Source organism: Protopterus annectens, chromosome 9.part0 (genome assembly GCF_019279795.1).
Source record: "Protopterus annectens isolate FY-2018-M chromosome 9.part0, PAN1.0, whole genome shotgun sequence".
Lineage (NCBI taxonomy): Eukaryota > Metazoa > Chordata > Ceratodontiformes > Protopteridae > Protopterus > Protopterus annectens.
Genome location: NC_056743.1, coordinates 1,763,463,780 through 1,763,488,434, shown reverse-complemented (window position 1 = coordinate 1,763,488,434; position 24,655 = coordinate 1,763,463,780).

Genomic DNA, 24,655 nt, shown 5'->3' with positions numbered 1-24,655 from the left:
TTCCCACATAAAATTTCCTACGATCTAAGCAATGAGCTAAATATACAATGGGTTCACTGTCACAAGTAGCATATACATTAAACGTATATAACTTCTTCTGATCAGGATGGTAAAACTGTGAGCTAGTGTCTATTTAACAACAAAAAGAACATTTACCACAGGGTCTGGACCCAACTTCCTTACTTACAACCGTTTCACTTCTTGGAAAGCGGAGACGTCTTTTCAAAGATTTCATGTTCCTAAATAGGAACCTTGGTTCTGAATCTATCAACTTAGCTATTTCTCTATCTGTAGTTAAAATATTCCATTGCTTACATACAATGTTCATGTACAGACAGACATTATTCGAATAACTCAAGGGTACTCTCAGTTTCTTATTATTACCACTGCAAATTCTGCCAACGTTATATCTATGACCATCAGAAAAATATGGTTTTGCTTTTGTATCCCTCATATTCATAATTTCTATGACATTAGGTCTAATGTCTCTATCTGTATAACCTCTATCACCAAGATCTCTTGTGACTGTATTAACATGTTGTACATAATCCACATTTTTCACATTGAGTCCGGAGGTCCTAAAAACCTGATTGCGTACTACATTTCTGAAAATGAGAGGGGGGTGCATGCTATCTTTAAATGGTTAACATGGCATTCCTTCTTATGAAGCCATGTATAAATATTGAATTCTTCATCTACCTTAATAGTAACCTCTAAAAAAATTTGATCTCATTCACAGAATAATTAAGTCTAAATCTAAGAAAATGAGTATTGCCGTCTATATATTTAACAAATTCTTCTAAACTAGCTACTGTGCCTCCCCATGTGATAAAAAGGTCATCTCCGAACCTTCTAAAACAGAGTATAGAGTGATGAAAAAGACCTTGCATCAAATGTTCCAATTCACATATAAAGGCGGTCCCATGGTCATTTTAAACAGGAAATGGTATGAAGAGGCCATGTTGAATATCTTGAGTGATGCTGAATTTTATATGGAAATTCAGGAAGCTCATGTGAAATGTTTGATTCAAAAAGTGACTGCGTCTCTACAGGAGTTTTTTCTCAGAAATGTGATAGACAATGATATGTTGACATATTTTCATGTACCATACCCTACCATACTTATAATACAAGGGTTATCGAAATTACATAAAAATGCAGTTTGTCCACCTATGAGATATATGGTCTCAGGCATGAACTGGTGTAGTGAACCAGTCTCTATATATTTAGAGAAATGTTTAAGATTCATTTTGAATGAGGTAAAGTATATTTTGAAAGACACTGAACATTTTTTAAGAGATTTGTATCAGTTCACCACTGCTCAAGTCAACAAAGAATTTATATTAGTTACATTGGATGTTGTTTCTTTATTTACTGAAATTCCCAATCAAGTTGGGGTTAGTTATGTAAAACAGTTCTTGAGGAAGTTCACTGTTTTTACTGAGGACAAGATCTCTCAGATCAGTGAGTTAGTGAGGTTGGTACTTGCAAACAACATATTCCTGTTTTGGAAGAAGATCTACTGCAGCGCAATGGTGTAGCTATGGGCACATCCTGTGCCAATAGCTATGCCTATGTAGTGATGGCAGTTTCAGAATTAGAACATTTGATGCATGGTCCTTTTCATCACTCTATACTCTTTTTTTAGAAGGGTCATAGATGATCTTTTTATTGTATGAGGAGGCACAGTAGCTAGTTTAGAAGAATTTGTTAAATATATAGATGGCAATACTTGTTTTCTTAGATTTAGGCAATTATTCTGTGAATGAGATCAAATTTTAGATGTTACTATTAAGGTAGATGAATATTTCAATATTTATACATGGCTTCATTGGAAGGCATGCCATGTTAACCATTTACTAAGTAAAGATAGCATGCAATCCCCCCCACATATTTAGAAATGTTGTACGCAATCAGGTTTTTAGGACATTTCTGAGATGTCGACTTTACCAAAAAACTTAATTCTACATTTATTTGGTTCGTTCTTGTGATTTCCGATATTCTGATTCAGAAATCTGAACAATCACACAATGTTGGTGTGAGACTATGCTAGTGAACCCTATCTATCTATAGCTATAATCATATCCATCTGTCTAGCTATAGATAGATAAACACAGATATAGATACAGATAGATAGCTTTAAGATTACATTATGCAGTACATATACAAAGCTGAGATAAATAATGCTTAGATTTATATAAATTTTAAATGCATTAAATTAACAAGAGCATTGAAACTGCTGTGTACACTGGTTACTGGACTTGAAGAAATATTACAAATAATCTAATTGTACTGTATATAACAATGGAAAACAGTGTAACTTGCTAGTTAAAATAGAGGATTGTAAAAAGTTTCAAAACCTTGGTCAGATGGTGTGATACAATATAGCTGTGCTCCAATTTGTTTGCTAGTCACGTCTGATGCATTCTGATGCATGCGTTTCCTGTTGGTAAGAATTCAAAGGCTAATAAGCAACGGTTTAACAAAGTTTCTGCTAGACAGTGAATAGGAAGCTTATAGTTGTCTAGCCAGCATTGGAATTTTGGAGATTTACTAATAATTCTTTTATGTAATTCTTACAGTCCTTATCCTTAGATTTACTAATAATTCTTTTATGTAATTCTTACAGTCCTTATCCTTGTTACATATGTTCATGGTGAAATTATAAGAAATATTACCGTTGATGACCAGTTTTCAGAAATGGACTCAAGATGCGAGTTGACTGTCCTGGGGGATAGAATGAAGCAGCCAAAGATCAGATCTCCTATCCAGGGGGAGAGCTAGAGGGATGTTGTTGACTACATGCAATCTAGTGGACACCAGGACTCTCAAAAATCTTCTTGTCAGAACTTGGAGTTGGACACAATATCCTGATGTCATTGCAATAGCTACTCCCATGGCTAGGGATTTCAACCTCACCATCACATTCATGAAAGTTCCAGGTTCCACAAACATAACTCCACATCAGATTCCTCTCGCCATGGGAAAAATACAAAAAGTGTGCAGTAATGTCCTTTTTTCCAAGGATTCAAGGGATCCTGTTAGTAAAGCTACATGGTCAGGATTCTAGGAAGGGAGCAAGGTATCTAGGGTATGGCATGAGTAGAAGCATGGGGTGGGTGATGACAGATCCTGCTTGGTGGTAGTGGAGAGAAATAAAAAAATGTGATATTTACTTAAAAATGTATATTCTATCCATTGTCATTTTCTAAACTACACTGAAGTGGTTTATTTGTAGAGTAGGTTATATAAAGAATTAATCAGCAAGCAGAGTAAAGTACTCTAAATGGGAAAAGTACAGGGATAAAGCCCCATAAATAAACATCTATCCATACATCCAATGCTTTTGAATTGTATCCTTCTTCTATAGAGGCAACATGAATAGCCACAGCCATCCACAGAGTTTACTTAGTCAGTGTAGAATAAAAGTAGATTGCTCTTTTATATTATTATGCAGAAGCACAAGGCCACACACACATACCCATGCACGCACACACGCACATACGCACACATGCACACACACACACACATGCACACACACACACACACACACACACACACACACACACACACACACACACACATACACACACACACACACACACACACACACACACACACACACACACACACACACACACACACACACACACACATATGGGATGTAAAAGGAAACAGGATTACCCAGAGAAAACCCAAAGACACATAAGGAGAACATGCAGACTTCACACAGAAGGCACCCCAGCTGAAAAATGAACCGGTCGTGACACTGCTACGCACTGTACCATTGTTCCATCTAAGCACTTATCAAATTACAATTTTCATTATTAGTGGCATTGTCACACTATGTTATTGTATTTTATGTACATTCAAAATATCTCCCTTCAGGAATTATGGGTATACCTTGATGTTCACTGTGATATCATTAGGTTTTTAACATCTCATGTCATGATTATATCAGAGTTGTATGAAAAATGTGCTATTTTTATGAGGACAAGTTCATTCTCAACCTTTTCCACTGTGGCCCGAATGGTAAAAAAGATAAAACGTTCACTGTATTGGTCTATATCCTTACAGGGGGAGGCCTTACAGAAGGGAATCCCCATTTAAATTACCGAGTATATTAATAAAATCAGCAGCTTAGCTGCTTCTTCCATGCATATTCAAAAATTGAAAGAAGCTGTGTATGCTCTAAGATTAACTACATAAAGATTTTAAGTCAAAATTCAAAATTATACTCCGAAATTCAAGCATTTGTACTTGCCTAACTCATGCAGTCCCTGGTGCAAAAGTGTGATGCATTAACACATGTTCAGTAAAGGCTGGTTCCATGCTGCAACACAGCTTTTTACTGCATTAGAAAATATGCAAGTAGAACAGCTTGTTATTGCATTGTAATGGAAGAGGTCCAATACATGCATATATTCATATATACATACACACATACATACATACAAGCATTTCAGGCATGGGCAATAATGCCATTCTAGCCTGCCAGTATACCAAAACACTTATTCGTATAATAAGTGTGCAGACTGTTCTTAAAAATAACTCAACTACTGCTTGCTTTAATGCATTTTGGTAATCTATTCTATGCATCAGCCACTCTCTCAGAGAGCCAGTTAGAACATTATACATTCCTATATAATCTACTTCACAGGTTGTCTGGTGATTCACTACTACTTTTTGATAACCCAAACATTCCCAGAGGTAGTTGTCTCTAAATGCCCTATATTCCTGAATAAGATCTCCTCTTAAATGTCTGTAGGAGATAATAACTTAAATTTTCACTTCCACTGATGTTCTTGGTATATTTATGTTGTACTATTTCCAGTTTCCTCATGCTTGTTTTTTTATAAGGTTTCCATATTGTTATGCCACACTTAAATTTTGGGTATAATATTATTCCTGATTTCCTAAACTTTATATGTCTTTTCATACAGCTTATAGTTCTATAACTATCATTAAACAATTGGGTGATATTGTGATGTCCCCCTCTCTGGGCCAGTAATCAAGAAGCCTGAATCAGTACCACTGACACTGGAGAGGGACGTTCACTTGGAAGAAAAATAGATACACCCAGTATTTCCAGATGAAGCTCACTGCATCAAACACGATTTCCATTAAGAGCACACAGGGAACACAATCAATCTGGGGTCTGAATCTCTCTCTCTCTCTCTCTCTCTCTCTCTCTCTCTCTCTCTCTCTCTCTCTCTCTCCAAGGCCCCAGTGAGACTCTCCACTGGCATAGCTGTACAGTTGAGTCCTCAGCCGAGTGTTCAAGCCAAATCCTCCAGCACCCTCTCTGTGAAACCAGTACTTCATTTCCCTGCTCCAAACAGCTGACACACACACACACACACACACACACACACACACACACACACACACACACACACACACACACACACCCCTGGGAAAGGGTGGCACTGATTTACTAGCCATGCCCCTTCTGCCCAGAATGTTAAAATAACACAGATGAATAGATTTACACAGCTACAGAAAAACAGTATTTAAATAATCTCACTATATTCTCCTGACTGATTGAAAGAATTAATATTACCTGGTCACTTACTAGAGCAAGGCAAGATGAAGTAGGCGAGTTATCCTTCTTTGTCACATTCCAAAAACAGAATGCCCTGAGACTTCAGTCTCAGCTTGTTTTAAAACATAATTTTAGTGATGGATTATAGAATGACATCACATCTGGTCATCTGACTCTGTTTCTTACAATACCCCCATCACTAGAAGCTGCCAGGATTTAGCACATATGTGTTACAATACATATCTCAAGCTTTTCTAAAGTTTATTGCAGCATCTGAAAGCTGTAAAACAATTTTAACACTTCTGCTTTTCCTACAGAGACTAACAAATCTTACTTCTTGCAGACATTGTGTCTCTGGCTTCATTCAAAACTGTGAGATTTTTATGGCCTAGGCCCAGTAATTTAATTTCAGAACATTTTTCAAAGTTAGCTGCACCTGGACTGTGATTAACTTCTTCTTTTCTAGTATCCTCTGTTACAATATATTAATTTCAGCAGTTATAATGCATACTTTTAATCAGTTACTACATGCATTTATATTTCTTTTCTGTCCAGCTGGACCCACTGTTGATACATTTTCAATATAAGCAAAGCTCACTATGAAGATTGGTTGAAGATGGGTGAAGGCTGCCAGCCTAGCCAGATAGAATTTTGAAGATAATTCTGTAATCTATAAATATTAATGTAAACCACAGGCTGTTGTTTTAAAAGGTAAAATAGTGTTGCATGTGGAACTGGAAAATAATGCAACAACAGTGCACTCTACTGATCAAGTAAAGCATGGTGTGACCCTTTGATGTTAAAACTCGGAGCCAGTAAGTCTAGAGTGAGGCATCCTGCCTATTGTTTTAAGGCCAGAGTTAATGGCCAGAATTTGCATGCATAAATGTCCTTTATTGCTCTGGTTTCTGCTCAGAGGTGAATAATGTAAATGTAGTTTCTGTTAGCCTGGGAACCCAGGCAAGTGTGAAGAATGCTGTAATGTGAACCAGGAATGTGATTTTAAAAACAGAAAGAATCAGAGAGCATTAATCATTTCCGTCTTGACCATTCAACTCACCAGTACTGTCTTGCTCTATATGTAAGTTTATCTTAGATTTGTGTTTTATCTTAGAAATAGCTAGAAACTAGAAAGATTAGAGTAAGTGTTTTTCTGTGATGTCAGAACTGTACTACTGAATTATTTTAAGTATTTCTCTGTGATCTCTGAACTCTTGACTAGCACTGTGTAGTAAAAAGTATTGTCTTGTGTTTTGACTATTTGTTATTAAACATTTTTAAACCCTTTCAACTGTGGCTGTTTTACAGAGATAATTTAAGCTCTTTAGAGTACTTGCATGCCTTTGGTAAAATTGTATAAAGTCACTCCAATATCTTTAGCCCTGGGCTATACTACCAATTGGATAGTAATATTGCACAGTAATAATTGGACACCATTTTAAGGGCCTTTGAGTAGCTGATAAATATCAGTGGGTGGTGGCAGCTGGTACTACTGTATAGTCTGGGAAAAAGGGGCACAGCTGGAGAATCTGTGCCAGCCTTTCCCAGGAGTGTCTGTGTGGTTGTATAAACTCTTCTCAAAGTGTGAGTGTGTGTGAGTGTGTGTGTGTGTGCGTGTGTGTGTGTGTGTGTGTGTGTGTGTGTGTGTGTGTGTGTGTGTGTGTGTGTGTGTGTGTGTGTGTGTGCGTGTCAGCTACCTGGGCAGGGATACGAAGCACTGGTTGGACAGAGAGGGTGCTGGAGGTTTTAGCTTGCCCACTTGGCTGAAAACTGGACCCTACAGCTGTGCCAGTGGGGAGTCTTATTGGGGACCTGGAGAGCAAGGGAGCGACCAGCCCCAGACTGACTGTGATCTCTGTGTGCTCTTAAGGGAAATTGCACTTTACTGTGTGTATTTGTTATCCTTTCCTCCTATATGAGACACCCCTCACTGGTGTTAGTGGTGAGGATTGAGGCTCCTTAATTGCTGGGACAGGGCATGGGCATCACACTCACAAATATATTTTCAGCACAGGCATCTGTACAAATCAGTTTGATATGCAAATGACATAAGAATTTTCTTACAAAATTCCAGCTAGCTGTGGTAGCATGTGTTACACATCCACTGCCCTACTTTTCCAGGCATAGCTGACAATACCTCACATCATCACGCATATCATTAGAAAAACGCAATCAGACTGCAATGGTCTTCCTCCAGTATTGACTTCTAACGTGCAGTAGTGTGCCTGCTTTGCCTGCAACCTTTAAGAGAACTCATATCTATAATTTTCTATTATAGTCGAACAGATGTTCATAATTCTTTACCTATACTTTCATATTTGAATCTACTACAAGGGTTTATGAAATAGCCAATAGAGTCATTTCTATAGCAATTTAGTTTAATTCTCAGTCAGATTTTAGACGATTCAAAACCATGTTAACAATGATTGTATAGAGAACGATACTTGTACCTGCTTCCAAACTGCAGAGTATTGCCCCTACTGACTTTCAATGTTGCCTCACACCCTTTCCCTTACTACAGTGCTTCTTTACCATTACTTTCCCAACAGCTTTTCCTCTCTTGTCTTAGTTTCTCTTTCAGTACTTACCCCAGAAAATGTCAGTCCCTCTGAATACTACCAGTTTTCATTTTTGTAGTTTACACATTTTCTGATGCTTTGTTGAGTAGGCTATCTTTGTTTCATTTTTATGATCAATATTCTAAATATTCTTAGTGTTTTACTGAAGGAAAACTGGACGCGTATCTGTCTTCTATAACGTATCAGTACTTGTTTTGTTGATTGTCATATTTTAGGTATTGTTTAACATTATATGCCTGCTTTACTGACTGTAAATTTGTCTTTCTGACCACATTGTAGAAGTTTATGTCTTAGAAAATGTGAAGGAAGAAGTGCATAAGAAGGACAACTGGATGCCTTATTCTTTTAGTCAGCTTTTGATGACTTATATTGTGCCAACATAAAACTGCCAAGCACAACCTGTGTAGAAAATGCTATTATGGAATTCAGAGCTTGTGCCTAATATGGAAAGTGCAGACAGAGACTCATGAGATTCTTTGCTAGCAGAAATAATGCAAAGGTTTTAATTTTTAAATGGTCAATGGATGCAAAATAATGGTAATAATATAGCTAATCTGAGCCAAAAATAATATAAAAGGGTAAAGCATTTTATGTTGTGGGATACAGGACCTTGATTGCCTTATCTCCCACTTACGTGTGCTTTCTGCAATAAAGAAGATTATTTTTCTCTGCAGAACTGTGTTGTCTGAAGTTATGTTTTGGTACCTTAACAAAGACTTCTCCTGTCATCCCTTTTGTGAAACGGAAAAAAAAGCACCGCCTACTGACTAGTGGAATTATCGACTACTAAACAGTTCAATAAATAAATAAATTTTATTCAAGCGAAATGTTGTTCCTGTACATGCACTACTTACTTTAACACGCCTGAAGTTTTCTTACTTATTTTCTTAGATGGAACCCCAAGCTCCTTCCCCTTGTGGTTTCCAAAGAAAATATTTAGAAGAGATAATGCATATACTAACAACTTATCTGCAGTATAATTCAGGAAATGCAATACTGAAAATGAAACAAACATAACTGGAAAAAACAAACAGTTCATGATAAGCTTAACTATTTAAAAGAAACTGTACAAGTTTCTAAGTTATTCCATCAATATATGAACTAATGCTTCTAACTCTAATTTAATGACAATAAAGAACCATGTGAAAATAAAAGGGGCAACAAATTTATAAATGTAGCAAAGAATGAAATGAAGAGAAAGTTTTAGTATGTCAAATAATGCAGTTTTGTCTGTATAAAGTGCAAAATGCCAGGGTGTGCGTCATTGTGGTAAATCACCACGCCTTCAGCTGTGCAGCGAGGGGCCTTCTGTTTACTTCTGAGTATCAACAATTTTGTTCTTGAAAACCCCTTAATAAAGCTCAAAAATAATGGTAAACACTGTAGTCTTAGAAGTGAGACAAACATAAAATGGTTGAGAAAACAGCCCGAGACTGGCTACAAGAACATCTTAAGCATATAAGCTGGTTACAGTAATATGCCCTAATGTTGTGGTAGTAATGCTCTGTGATAGGATGAACAAAGAAAAAAGTCTCCAGTATCAGTCATAGTAAACTAGTTAAGTTGTGTAAGTTATAGTTCAAGTACATATTCCAGATACAGTAATAGTGACCAGAACCACAAGGATGTTTGCATCTAATAGGTTCATCAAGGGAACTGTTTAGTTTTCTGCTTCATAGCTGTCCCAGACAAAATGCCATATTATATGGAATAACAGTACAATAATTTTTAAGTTTGTCTGCTTAAAGGTGTATATGGCTAGGCATATTAAGGACCCCATTATCACTTGTCTGTTTATGATCTTATGTTCTTAAGTTCCTTTGTTCCTGATCATCTGAATGAAAGAATGGAAATAGAAATACCCGACCTTCCAACATAATAACCAAGTTAGCCATTTTGCTCATCAAGCTGTCCTATTTGATCAGGTTCATGTGAAAGCACTCTTTATTACAAGTTTCATATTTAAAATAAATTAAATTTCAGATGTGTACACTTTGTCAGCTTATACATTATGTTTATGATATTTTACCTTTATTTACTGCTAAATTGTTGAATATTCTGTGTGTGTGTGTGTGTGTGTGTGTGTGCGCTTGTTTCTTTGGACACTATTAATAAAGAGGTATGATAACGAACATGCATCTAAATGGAAGAGTAATGGAAGAGTAAGTGATTTTGTTTATGAGCATCCTGCTAGCAAAGTAGAAATGGGAGATTGGGCTAGTGGGAGCTTGAGCACTTGCTTTTCTAGGCAAGTGGCAATGAGCAGCTATGTCATGAGCTGTTAGCATGTGATCACTTGTAGTAGACACGAAGGAACTTGATCTCACTGGCTTAAAACATATTCCTTAAATATACTTCATGTATTATCCCCCCAATTTAATTTTTGAAATGCTGGGGCTGTAACCATTTGAAATGTTGGTGCCTGTTATAGTAAGTACTGAAACATAAAGACTGAATGGCCAAAAAACAGACTTGCATATATTACGTTTGTGATGGATATTTCTCAGGATATTCCATTTTCTTCCAAGGTATGGCAGTCTTGTAGCTAGTATATATAGGTCTGGGGGGGGGGGACTTGCCTCCTGAAAAAAATAAGTTTAAAGGAGAAGATTGACATTAGACGTGCTCTTCTACTGTGGTTTCATCTTTGAGATGGCACTTTCAAAAAATAAATGATAAAAGAAATGTAGCTGAATGGTTTTTGTGATACATGAAATATTTTGTAGTGCAGGATTAGGGATCTCAGATCTTGACTTGTGACTACGACATGAAAATTGTTCCCTAAATTTAGGGAACAAGATAGTTTATCACAAACCAGTCCTCTACACATTACACACACACAGCCCCTCCCACAAGCACATCTGTTTATCTATCTATCTGTCTATCTATCTATCTATCTATCTATCTATCTATCTATCTATCTATCTATCTATCTATCTATCTGTCTTTTCATTTATCAGTCTGTCATTTGACCTGCCTTTACCAAACCATCCAGCAGAAGAACCATAAGAAAAAGCCAAAAAGCCTTTTATAACTCATTGTATTTCAGCATAACAACACTACCATTTTCAAACAGCTGGCTTTATTAGTTTGAATAGCAACTCTGTGCCCCTGTTAAATAATGCAGCTCAGTCACATTATAGCAAAAATGTATCTGAAATAATGAAAGCAAAAGTGTCTCTTGTAATCAGACTAGAAGTGATATGGTTCCTGACAAATATGGAAACACACCTACCATTCACCTCTTTTCTGAATGCATGAAAAGTACTAAACCCACCGCAGAGGGAGTGCTTTCTTTACACTGAAACCAACAGCACAGCTATAGATGTACTCAAGTTGTAGGAGACCCTCATGGCTGATCAATTTGTTATTTATACTTCTGACATTGAGAAGGGATACCTTAATATAGTCTAAATTTAAGTATGTTGAAGTTTTATCAGTGACATTGAGAAATCCTGTAACCAGACTCTGCCTAAAATGTCACTTTGGGAATAGTGTGAGTTCTGGTTAGCAGGAAGAAGGGATGGAATGAGAGATGCAAGCTGAACTTTGCAAAGCAAGTAGACCTGTCAATCATCTCATCACATGTTGACACATAGTAGACCTCTATGGAATGACACAAACAAAGATATTCTGTCTAGATGTAGGAATGTCATTGTCCCCCTTTACTCAGTCCTCATTAGGCCACTCATTGAATATAAGGCCCCCTTTGGTATACATCTGTCCAAACACATGCAACAACTGGAATCTCACAGAAATACCTTGCTAAAATGATAGAAGTCCTAAACAACATGTCTTTCATGGACTGACTCAAAGCCTTGTCATTATACTTGGTATCCTACAGATGGCTAAGATGTTACCTATGTTTGGCATATGAGGCATCATCCGACCAATTGATGGATTTACTTCACATCAGCAAGTCAAAGGACACCAGAAATACTTGGTTTATGGATCTAAACCTTTTCTGCAACATCACCAGAATGGTTTGGAGGGACAGATAATCTTGCAAAGGATACTACTGCTCTGGAACAGGCTACCCATCCACATAAAATAAAGTTTTCCCTGTCTGTATTCAAGTGCAACCTGGATCTATGGATGGGAAACAGACAATTTGCCACAGGACTGCTCCCTGTGCTACAAATGGACAGGGGCAGCTTTTAAATGCTTTATCCTATGCATGAGTCCCTTCAAATTATCTATGGTATGATCCCAGTTATTCTTATTAGGGGTAATATACAATTTTCGACCATGGGATTGGTAAGGCCAATCTCTAACTAAATGGGATAGTTTAATTTATGCAAAAAAAGAGAAATTAGCTAAGCTTAAAATGGCCCACAAGGGGCTGCTAGCCTAGTACTTACCTATGAACCTTTGTACTTAGTAATTTTTATAGATGAAGATAGAAAAACATTTAGCATCAGAATATCACTTGCATTTGACACACATATGTAATGAGATCCAACATGTCTGTGAGCATGTTCCTCAGGGAAGAGAGTTTTAAGTTCATAGGTTCATAGGTTGGTACTAGGCTATCTGCCTGAAGGCATTTATAAGCCTAGCCAGAATGTTTTGGCTTTCACCGCCCCCTTAGATTAGTTCCCTGTGCCTCTGTCCAGCAGAGCCACTGAAGTGATCTCCGAGGTAAACTTTCTGTTTTCCATCCACTCGTCAAGGTTTCTTTTGAAGAGTGTAAATGAGGAGCTCTGCCTAATGTAGATTGGGATCTTGTCCCAAAGCATGGGAAGTCTCTGGGACAGGAATCTATCCCTCCAGCACATCCTATTTATTGCTGTGGTGAGGTTTAGATCCCTAGAGAGTGTGGCTCAAGGGGATAAGGTTTTCTTTAGGTGGAGCATGTCCATCAATTCTGGGTTGGATATGGCCTTGTACGTTAGGCAGAGATCACCTCTGAGTAGGCGGTATGCAACTGAGTACAACTGGAGTTTCTTCAGTCGAGCTGCATAGGACATCTGTTTGAGGCCAGTGATCCTCTTGGTGAGGTACTTCTGTGGTCTTTCCAGCTGTTGCAGGTGTCTTGTAAGGTACATCCCAAATGGGGCGTTGTACTCTATGATGGGTCTGATGAGTGATGAGTAGAGGGGAACAATTACCTCTTTTGATCTGGATGCGAGCCCTTTTGTGATTAGGTGGGCCACGTAGAAGGATTTTCTAACCACTTTGGCAATGTGATTATCAAAGGTGAGATTACTATCTACTTGGGTCCCCAGATCCCTTATTACATCTTCTTTATCTAGAGGACTACCACCCATGTGGTAGTTTGTGGGTACTTTGTTTTTTCCAAAGGGGATAACTATGCACTTTTTGGCATTTAGCTTGAGGCCATGATTTTGACACCAGGTATCCATCTCAGTGAGACCCTTTTGGAGGATGTCTGTGTCAGCCAGAGAGTCAGTTATAGCCCCTAGTTTGCAGTTGTCTGTGAACTTGGTCAGCCATAGTCCTCCTGTGCTTGCCTGTACCTCTGAGAAGTATATGCCGAACAGGAGGGGTCCTAGGACTGAGCTCTGGGGAATGCCACTTGTAACCGGTTTAGAATTGGACCTAGCTCCCGCAACTCTCACCATGTGGGTTCTGTCCATGAGCCAGTTGGCAACCCATCTTGTGATGTAGGGGTTTATGTTCAGGCTGGTGAGCTTGTCTATAATACCAGAATGGGGCATGGTGTCGAAGGCCTTAGGGAGGTCTAGGTAGGCTGTGTATACCACCTTTCCCTGGTCTATAGCCATGGTAACTGTCTCAAAGAAGTCCACCAGGTTTAGGAGGCATGATCTGCCCTTAACAAAGCCAAACTAGGTAGGGTCCAGTGTTTGGAGGTTCCCAATGTCTCTGGTAATGAGTTCCATGATGATGCACTCCATAGCCTTGCAGACCAAGCCAGTCAGGCTTATAAGGCGATAGTTCCTGGGGTCTGTTGGGGCTCCACCTTTGTGGAGTGGAATAACCATTGCTGTGTGCCACTCTATGGGTATGTAGCCTGTGGAGAGGCTGAGTTTGAACAGTGTGTTTACGTGAGGGGTTAGTTCGTCTTTGAGCTTGTGTAGGAAGCAGCCTGGGACACCGTCCAGTCCCATTGATTCTGTGTTTTTGGCTTTGGAGAGGGCTGTTTTAACCTGAGTGTCTGTGATTTCAGGGACTCTACATTCTTCTGGCATGGTTATGCGCCCTTTTGGGGGTGAGAGGGGAGGTGTGACGTTTGTGCTGAACCTGTCTGCCAGGATGTTGGCAATATTGGTCGGTTCAGTGTATTTTGTGCCATTCTGCACTAACTCTGAGCAGATCTGAGCATTGCCACTTAGATTCTTGACATAGCTAAAGAATGCCTTGTGGTTATCTTTGGAGTCCTTGGCAATTTTTCTTTCAAAGCTCGCCTTGGATGATTTTATGAGGGATCATAGTTTCTTGCTGATACTGATCAGGGATGTCTTCCCTTCTTGGGATTTTTCTCTTTTCTGCACTAGTTTCCTCTTTCTATTGTATAGCTTGTTTATGGCAGGAGTCCACCAGACTGGTTTCCTTTTCTTGGAGGAGTGTCTTGGTTTTGCTTGGGATGGCACAATCCATGCATTCTTGTAGCTGCCCGTAGAATGCATTAGTAGAGGATTTTGCAGCTTGGACAGTGTTATCCTTCAGCATAGGGGATTTGAAACTTTCCACCTCGATCTTAAGTAATGTGAAGTTTGCTTTTCAAAAGTTTTTCATGGTGGTTTTCTTGTCCGGGGATGGGGGTGGAATGTGGATATCCAAAGTGATTTGTTTAAGGTCTGATCTAACCAGCGTGGGGCTGACCTCTGGTGTGGAACACAGGTCGCCCATGTTGGTGATGACCAGGTCCAATATGTTGTCACCTCTGGTAGGAGTGTTGACCAGTTGAACCAGGGCATTTGAGTTTATAAATTGTAGGAAAAGTTGGGCAAGGGAGTTAGTACTTGAGTAGTTCTCCCAGTTAATGTTTGAGTAATTGAAATCATCCAATATTAGGGTGTTTGGTAGGACCTTTGTGTTTCCCAGTGATTCCAGAAATGCGGAATGGGGGTCCTGGGACATGGTGGGTGATCTGTAGCAAGCTACAATTTTAATTGCAGTTTTGCCCATTGTTAGTTGCACGTGGATGATCTCTGAAGCATCATGCTGTGGCACTAACCTGGAGGTGTGGGCATCCTTGATGAATATGGATACGCCCCCGCCTTTTGTATTTCAATTTGGGTTCTGTGGCCGAAATGTATGGTATGAGTTGTAGCCTGGTAGTGCTGGAGTGCTCTCTGGAGCCTTAAACCAGGTTTCTGTTACTACATATATATCGATTTTCTCCATACTGAGGAGTGCCTCAAGTGCATGCATTTTGAGGTTTAGACTTCTGGCATTGAGTAGCATTACCTTCAGGTTTTTGTTACTTGTGCTATTTATGGTGGTGGGTTTGCCTTTTGAGCCTTGCCTAAAAAGGCACTATGGGGGTGGCAAGAGCCTTGGCCAGTATTCGAAAGCCTAAGGGTGACAGGTGCAAGCCATCTCTAGTGAAGCAGCATGGCTTGTCGTGCATGTCATCCCAGGTGGACAGACACTGGATCCACTTTGAATGACACCAGAAACTTAGCCAATTGTTGAAATCAAGAATTTTTTCTTTACACCGTGGTATCATTCTTGGTGAGGGCAGGATGCTACTTGGGGTTAGGGTCATACCGGCCTGGGCTACGTGATCAGAGAGCTCTTCCATGCCTCTCTTCATGTAGTCCAGGGAGGTACAGCTCAGGTCATTCCACCAACAGGGACAATGACAGAGTCATATTTGTACTTGTTCTGGGTGACCTGAGTGCTTGTGTTATGTGGTGGATCCTGGCACCCGACAGGCAGCTAACAGTAACCTTCTCCTTATTCAGCCTAGTGAGTGGGACGTCAGTGTGCCTGACTATAGAGTCACCCATTACTAGTATGTTGGGTATGTTATTTTGCCTTAAGGGCTGTGATTGCATGGCACACTGGTTTTGTGAAGTATGTGTTTCATGGTTTGTGTTGGGGGGGTGGAGGTTGCTTGGATGTTTGCTATGGAGGTCTCTGTTGGTTTTGCAGGTCTCTGTTGGTTATGTCATTCTCAACTGCATGAACCAGCATGAGGTCATAATCTTACATGCTTAGAGTGAGCCTCTGTAGTGTCACTGACCCAGAACTAGAGAGACAACTAACAGACACTCCATCATTGTCCACCTTCCTGAGTACATAGTCAATGTGCCTAACGATGGAGCAACCAATCACTAATACATTTCTACTTGTATGTAAGGTTCATTGGCAGCAGCATCTGGTGATTTCTTGCTAAATGTGTGGGTTTTGGTGTAGCATTTATAGATGTCTGCTGAGGTTCTGTTTTCTTGATTCTATGAGGCATGGGCAGTGACTTTTCGAGAATCTCAGTGTAAGCTGGTTTGGTTTGGTAAGAATATGAAGAGGTTTAACTGTAGTGTGTGCTGTTCACACAAAGTATAGTTTTTGGTGAGAGGTGTCTTCCATGTTGTATAAGTACCTACACCTTTCTCAAATTACATTATGTGTATCAAATAACAGTACTTTGCCTGTGAGCTTTGGGTAGTTCCTACATTGTCTAAGTCAAGTAATATGAGGTCAATAGAAGGAAAACAGACTGTTGGTCTACCATTGCTGATAGGTGCGTCTATATGTTGTAAGGATTAGTACAAGATATAAAGTTACCAATTGTAGCAGCAATTAGAATAAACAAAAGTATTGCCTGTTTAAGCAAAATTTAACAAGGAAAAGCAATGGTAGCTAAGGCAGGAAGCAGAAGTGACAACAAAAGTAATAATAGCTGAGGCAGAAGTACAGCTTGTTATGCTAGAATTAGAGGGAACAACAAGGCTAATGCCTTAGTAGAATAGTAAAGATACCATATTATACAAAAGGTTGGAGGAAATAACACAGCTAATACTGCAATTACCAAAGTAGTAGTAACACTATATTAAACAACCACAAGCAGCTTGCAGCTGTATGGTGCTGCAAAAAAAAAAAAAAAACAGAATGAGCAGGATAGTAGCAGGAGAGTGAAATGTGCTTAATATATAGTAATATGAGGGATCTAAGTGCTCAAGTTGCTTCTGGAAGCAAGCTCTCATACATTTGAACAGTTTGCCATGATTCAACAACATTGAGCACTCTAAGAGCATACACTATCATAAGTCTGCATCAAACTAGATGGTCTGGTCACTCTGAAGGAAAAAAAAATGAAAGGTAAAGCGACCAGTGACCAATGAAGAGCAATAAAAAGCAAACCAGACAAACACAACAGCCAGTCAGATTACAATTTATTTATAGGTCAGAAGCAGTTATAATATCAAGAACAGTAGCAAACTATCCTCTCTCACAAGATAAAGATAAGCAATGTTCTGAAATGGCTCCCAAGCACTTAACTAAGTTGGGTCCAAATTAGCAAATTGCAATGAAAATCAATAAAACTGCATCAAAAATCAGCGAGACTTTTTGTCACGCATGGGAAATGACAGTGTTATATAAATAAGTAATCTTTAATAATCCTTTATAGTAATCTTTTATAGTGTTGAAGAGAGAGAAAAAGAGAATCAAATCAGGTAAAAGGATGACCTTGTTATTGCCAAGGGCTTAAGCACTTAAGTTCAGAGCACTTCAGCTAAAAGGAGACCAATAACATGCAAAGTAGAACAATATAAAGCAAAACAGAAAAATACAACTGCCAATCAGATTACAACTTATTTCTAGGTCAGCAGCAGTTAGCATGCCCAATACAGTAACACATGACCCTTTCTCACAAGGTAAAGAAGAGCATCATCATCTTTCGACTTTTCCCATTAGGGGTCGCCACAGCGGATCATCTCTTTCCATTTCTTCCTATCCTCTGCATCTTGCTCTGTCACACCAACCGCCTGCATGTCCTCTCTCACCACGTCCATAAACCTTATCTTAGGCCTTCCTCTTTTCCTCTTACCTGGCAGCTCCATCCATAGCATCCTTTTCCCAATATACCCATCATCCCTCCTCAGCACATGTCCAAACCAATGCAATCTCGTCTCTCTTGCTTTGTCTCCAAACTGTCCAACATGAGCTGACCCTCTAATATACTGACTCCTAATCCTATCCATCCTAGTCACACCGAAAGCAAATCTTGACATCTTTAACTCTGCCACATCCGCTCTGACTCCTGCCTTTTTGTCAATGGCACTGTCTCCAACCCATATAACATAGCTGGTCTCACTACTGTCTTGTAGACATTCCCTTTCACTCTTACTGGTACCCGTCTGTCACAAATCATTCCTGACACTCTTCTCCACTAATTCCACCCTGCCTGTATTCTCTTCTTCACCTCTCTTCCGCATTCACCATTACTCTGAACTGTTGATCTCATGTACTTAAACTCGTCCACCTTTACCAACTCTACTCCCTGCATCCTCACCATTCCTCTACCCTCCCTCTCATTTACACACATATATTCTGTCTTAGCCCTGCTGACCTTCATTCCTCTGCTCTCTAGAGCATATCTCCACCTCTCCAGAGACTCCTCAACCTTATTCCTACTCTCACTACAGATCACAATGTCATCTGCAAACATCATAGTCCATGGGGCCTCCTGTCTGATCTCATTTGTCAACCTGTCCATCACCACTGCAAATAAGAAAGGACTCAGAGCTGATCCTTGATGTAATCCCACCTCCACCTTAAATGGATCTGTCACTCCCACTGCAGTCCACACCACTGTCACATTACCCTTGTACATATCCTGTACCACTCTTACATACTTCTCTGCCACTCTCAACTTCCTCATACAATACCACAGCTCTTCTCTAGGCACCCTGTCATATGCTTTCTCCAAGTCTACAAAGACACAATGCAACTCCTTCTGACCTTCTCTGTATTTCTTCAATAACACTCTCAGAGCAAACATCACATCTGTAGTGCTCTTTCCTGGCATGAAACCATACTGCTGATCACTAATCATCACCTCCCTTCTTAACCTAGCTTCTACTACTCTCTCCCATAACTTCAAGCTGTGACTGATCAATTTTATCCCTCTGTAGTTACTGCAGCTCTGCACATCACCCTTATTCTTAAAGATAGGTACCAAAACACTTTTTCTCCACTCCTCAGGTATCCTCTGACTTTCCAAAATTTCATTAAACAATCTAGTTAAACATTCCACTGCTATTTCTCCTAAGCACCTCCATGCTTCCATTAGGATGTCATCTAGGCCAACAGCCTTTCCATTCTTCATCCTCTTCATAGCTGTCCTTACTTCCTCCTTGCTAATCTGTTTCACTTCCTGATTCACTATCCCCACATCATCCAACCTTCTCTCTCTCTCATTCTCTTCATTCATTAGCCTCTCTAAATGCTCTTTCCATCTACTCAACACACTCTCCTGTCTTGTGAGTACCTTTCCCTCACTATCCTTTATCACACTTACTTGCTGCACATCTTTTCCAGCTCTGTCCCTCCGTCTAGCCAATCGGTGCAGGTCCTTTTCTCCCTCTTTAGTGTCCAATCTCTCATACAACTCTCCATAAGCCTTATCCTTAGCTTTCGCCGCCTCTCTCTTTGCCATGCGCCTCATCTCCTTATCCTCATATCTACTTTCTTCATCTCTTTGACAATCCCACTTCTTCTTCGCCAGCCTCTTCCTCTGTATACTCTCCTGTACTTCCTCATTCCACCACCAGGTCTCCTTGTCCTCTTTCTTCTGTCCAGATGTCACACCAAGCACCTTTCTAGCAGTCTCCCTTACTAGTTCTGCTGTAGTTACCCAGCTATTCGGCAACTCTCCGCTGCCTCCCAGTGCCTGTCTTCACTCTTCGCTAAACTCCGCTTCACAATCACTCCTTTTTAACTTCCACCATTTAATCCTTGGCACTGCTTTCACACTCCTCCTCCTCTTCTTGATCACCAACGTCATCCTACAGACCACCATTCTATGCTGCTTAACTACACTTTCCTCTGCCACCACTTTACAGTCTCCAATCTCCTTCAGACTGGCCCTCCTACATAGGATATAATCCACCTGTGTGCATCTTCCTCCACTCTTGTATGTCACCCTATGCTCCTCCCTTTTCCTAAAATACGTATTCACCACAGCCATGTCCATCCTTTTCGCAAAATCCACAATCATCTGACCTTCTGCATTCCTCTCCTTAACACCATACCTATCCATCACTTCCTCATCCATAGGTTCATAGGTTCATAGAGTAGTACTAGGCTAACTGCCCTTGCGAGCCACTTTAAGCATAGCCAGTGATCCCCTGTGAGATTCAGACCATGTACCTTGTGTTTGTAAGGCAAATACCTTAACCATTAGGCCACCCTCCCAACCCCTCTGTTCACTTCACCAACATGCCCATTAAAGTCCGCTCCAATCACTAGTCTCTCACCCTTGGGTACACTCACCACAACTTCATCCAACTCACTCCAAAATTTCTCTTTCTCATCCATCGCACACCCAACTTGTGGAGCATATGCACTAACAACATTCATCATTACACCATCAATTTTGAGCTTCATAAACATCACTCTGTCAGACACTCTCTTCACTTCTAAAACACTCTTGGCATATTGTTCCTTTAGTATAACCCCTACCCCATTTCTCCTGCCATCCACACCATGATAGAACAATTTGAACCCATTTCCTAAACACCTGGCCTTACTTCCCTTCCATTTGGTCTCTTGCATGCACAATATATCAACCTTCCTTCTCTCCATCATATCAGCTAGCTCTCTTCCTATACCAGTCATACTGCCAACATTCAAAGTTCCTACCCTCACTGCTACACTCCTAACCTTCCTCCTCTCTTCCTGCCTTAGGCCAACAGTAGCCCAATTTCTGCCAGCACCCTGTTGGCTAACAGTACTGGTGGCGGTCATTGTTAACCCGGGCCTCGACCGATCCGGTTTGGAAATATGAAATTTTTGCGCCATAAGTTATGTGGCATAATTTTTACGCCAGATGCCCTTCCTGACGTAACCTTCCCCATTTATCTGGGCTTGGGACCGGCACAAAAGAGCAATATTCCAAAATGGCTCCCAAATGCTAAATGACTAAACTGTGTTCAAATGAGCAGATTCCATTGAAATTCAATAAAACATTTTGTTACAGACAGTAAAAAGAAAAAATATTATATGAAAAAAAGCATGTCATTGTGTTGAAGGGATTGAAGAAAGTGTCAAATGAGGTAAACGGGTGAAATCCGGTTTTAGGCAAGGGCTAGGAATGCAGTCCAGAGCACTTCATCCAGCTTATACAACTGATTCTAAAGGGAATTAGAAGCATCTTTAAAGATATCATGCATTGTCTCCTTTTACCACTAGTAAGAGACATATGGAAGTATAATACAGCCTTTTGTTCATTTTAAGTAAAGTGTCTAACATGAAGTGAAGCAGTACAGAAAACTGCAGAATCTTTCTATAAAGCAACACAAATGTTATTTGGTCTATTATCATGGAATCAGTTAACACTCTTGTGGAACACAACCTAATATAGTTACCTAATAATTTGCACAGAGCTGACATTTACAACTAGTACTTGGATTACCAGTTCATTCTGTTAGTGTACACATGTGGGCTGACTACTACCTCTGGAAACATAACCACTGGTGTCTTTGCATGTTTTCGCTGCTGAACTTAAGACACAGGAGTGATGTGATGATGCAGGTTTGGTTTCACAGGACTTAGTAACTGTTCAGCAGCACTATTCTGTAGCTTCAGATCATCTTCCCATTTCATTAAAGAAAGCTGTAAGTCTAAACAGCATACGTTAGCTATGCTATCTGATACTTAGTCTAGAAATGGTAAAATTATGCCTCTGATGTCCACTTTTTGGACCTATCGAGGATAATCCATCTGGGCAGTTACATTTCACAGAGTAGTCCAATATGACAAGAACTATTTGAGCAGTCATGCCTTTATGTGAAAAATCCTTTCTCTTTGAGCATTAATTGTTTTGTAAGTACTGACAAACGTTGAGTTGAATAGTGAGGTAGTACTTAGTAATATCATCCACGTCCCTCATTAGCCTCATATCCATCATGACACATGACAACCCTAAATGGGCAGGGCTTTCCAATCCAACCTCACTTCTCTTATGATGTTGTGGTCTAGGAATGCATTCTCACACTGATGGCATACTAGGCCAGTAACCCATTAATCACTACTTGTAATAAGCCAAACATTGAGAGGCATTTCTCATTAAGCAAGGTACCATTCCACTGGCCAATGTCAGATGTTACTGAGTATCATGTGTGTCCATGACAATAGATTACCATACCCTCACTTCTTGGCTTTGTTAATCTTGTATTGATAGACTTTGCTAAGTGTCACCCAATGTAATGTTGGGAATCTTACTCCCAGTGTAAGTGGCTCCTTTAGATGTTATTGAGGCTACCTGACTTTGCCTTTGGGATACCACCGTAGTAATAATGGGTCCATCCTCTTGCACCTGTCTCACACATAGACTGAAAATATCTTTCTTGTTGCTTCTGTGATTTGAATGATCTAAGGCCACAGTGCATTTCTGCTGGCCATGTAATTAATGCCTGGTACTGTAACCAGGTGAGACACATTGCTAATTCTAGTTACTGAGACAGGATGACCTGATGCTAGACAGAGGTTTCTAAAGAATCCAGGCAGAATTAATCCATGACTGGGAAGGTACAGAGGTATGTAACATTTATTGTTAAGAGTAAATGACTGAAGTATCCTTGTCCTCTTGATGCAAGATGGATTATACTGCTATCTGAAAGGCCATGAGCTCATGGACTTTCTGTGCTTGCAGGAATGACCAGCACTAGGTGCTCCCCATTTTCACCCCATAAAGAAAATCATCTGATATGAAGTCATGGAGTAGTAACACATGGATACTGCAGTCACAGAAGGACACGAACAAGGGCTCCTACTGCACACTTCCTTGATGGTGCCACTGGACTGTCATCAATAAAAGGTCATTAAGGAGTAGAGCTATAAGCAGAAGAGGTGTTGTCATCCATGTGTGGCTCTGCAGTAGTGACCTCAGTGTTCTCTGAATCAGGAAGGGAGACAGTCTACTACACTTCCTAATGAAGAAAAGTCTGTGCTCACCTTGTGTGAGGGGTGGACAATAAATGGCAGGTGGGCACTGGATGCCAGGCAATATGACACCAGCACATTAGGAGGTATATGTTGAAGGAGTAGCTAGTCTTAAGAGGGCATATGTCCCTGTAATTGCACTGTTGCCTTTTTTAAGGGTGCATTCCTAAACCTTGAGGTTAACTACCAGTAGAAAACAGGCAGAGTCTTGCTGTCAGCCATCCCAAGGAGGGAGGGATGGAGGATAACTGCAGGCGCTCCAGGCATGGGAAACAGGGACATATCCTTAACTTTCACTGTCTGAGCTTAGGGAGGGGCAAAAGGATTAGAATCCCAAACCATGAGTTCATCCATAGAGCTTGTGAAATGTAAAGACTCACTCAGTAAGTGTGAGGTAGGTGCTAATTTCCTGGGACTTATCTTTAATGTTGGAATCTCAGGAGGTACCTCTTCAGTAACTCGCTGCACCAGCAGCCAAGAGTGGGTGAGTCTGATTCCTTTTAAAGCCACATGCCAATGCAACAAGTATATAGGTGCAGTGGCTGTTTTTTTTTTTCAACAGGTTATGAAGAGGGCTTGGCTGATTTTGGCCTCCTGAGCCTTTGTAAGACCACAGAACAGTGAAAAGATATGTGGGGGCAAATGCTGTTTCTTTCTCAGGGGGATATGAAGGGGCAAGCCTTAGCAGATTTCTGGTCTCCTGATCCCTTATAAGCCATGGGACAGTGCAAAGATATGAGGGAGAAGAGACTGCTTTTCTTACAAGGTTATGAAGGAGGAGACCTTGACTGATTTACAGCCTCCTGATCCACTGATGCCTCAGGAGAGTGTAAAGAGTATCAGGGGTACAGGCCATTTTTGTCAGTGGGGTTATGAATGAAGGAGAAGGCCTTGGCTGATTCACAGTTTCCTCATCCTTTGTAAACCATGGAACATTGCATAGATATGGTAAGAAGAAGCTACTTTTCACCGTATTATGAAGGAAGTGACACTGGATGATTTGTGGCCTCTTGATCCACTGTAAGGCACAAGACAGTGCAAAGTGTATGATTTGGTAGGGGCTGCTATTTTAAGCAATTTATGAAGAAGTATGAGGTCTTAGCTGATTCATGGCCTACTCATTCCTTCTAAGCCATGGGACAGTGCAAAGATATGAGGGGTCAGAGGCAGCCTTTATCAGCAGGTTATGAAGGAGGTTTTGGCTGATTCCTGTCCTCCTGATCTATTGTAAGCTATGGGACGGTGCAGAAAAGCATGAGGGGCATAGGATCTGTTTTTCAGCAAGTAATGAAGGAGGAGACTTTGGTTGATACAAGATTTCCTAATCTCTTGTAAGTCATACAAAAAGTATGAGGGGGCAGATGCCTCTTTGTTTTCAGCAGGTTATGTAGCAGTAGAATTTGGCTGATTTGTGACCTCCTGATCACTTGCT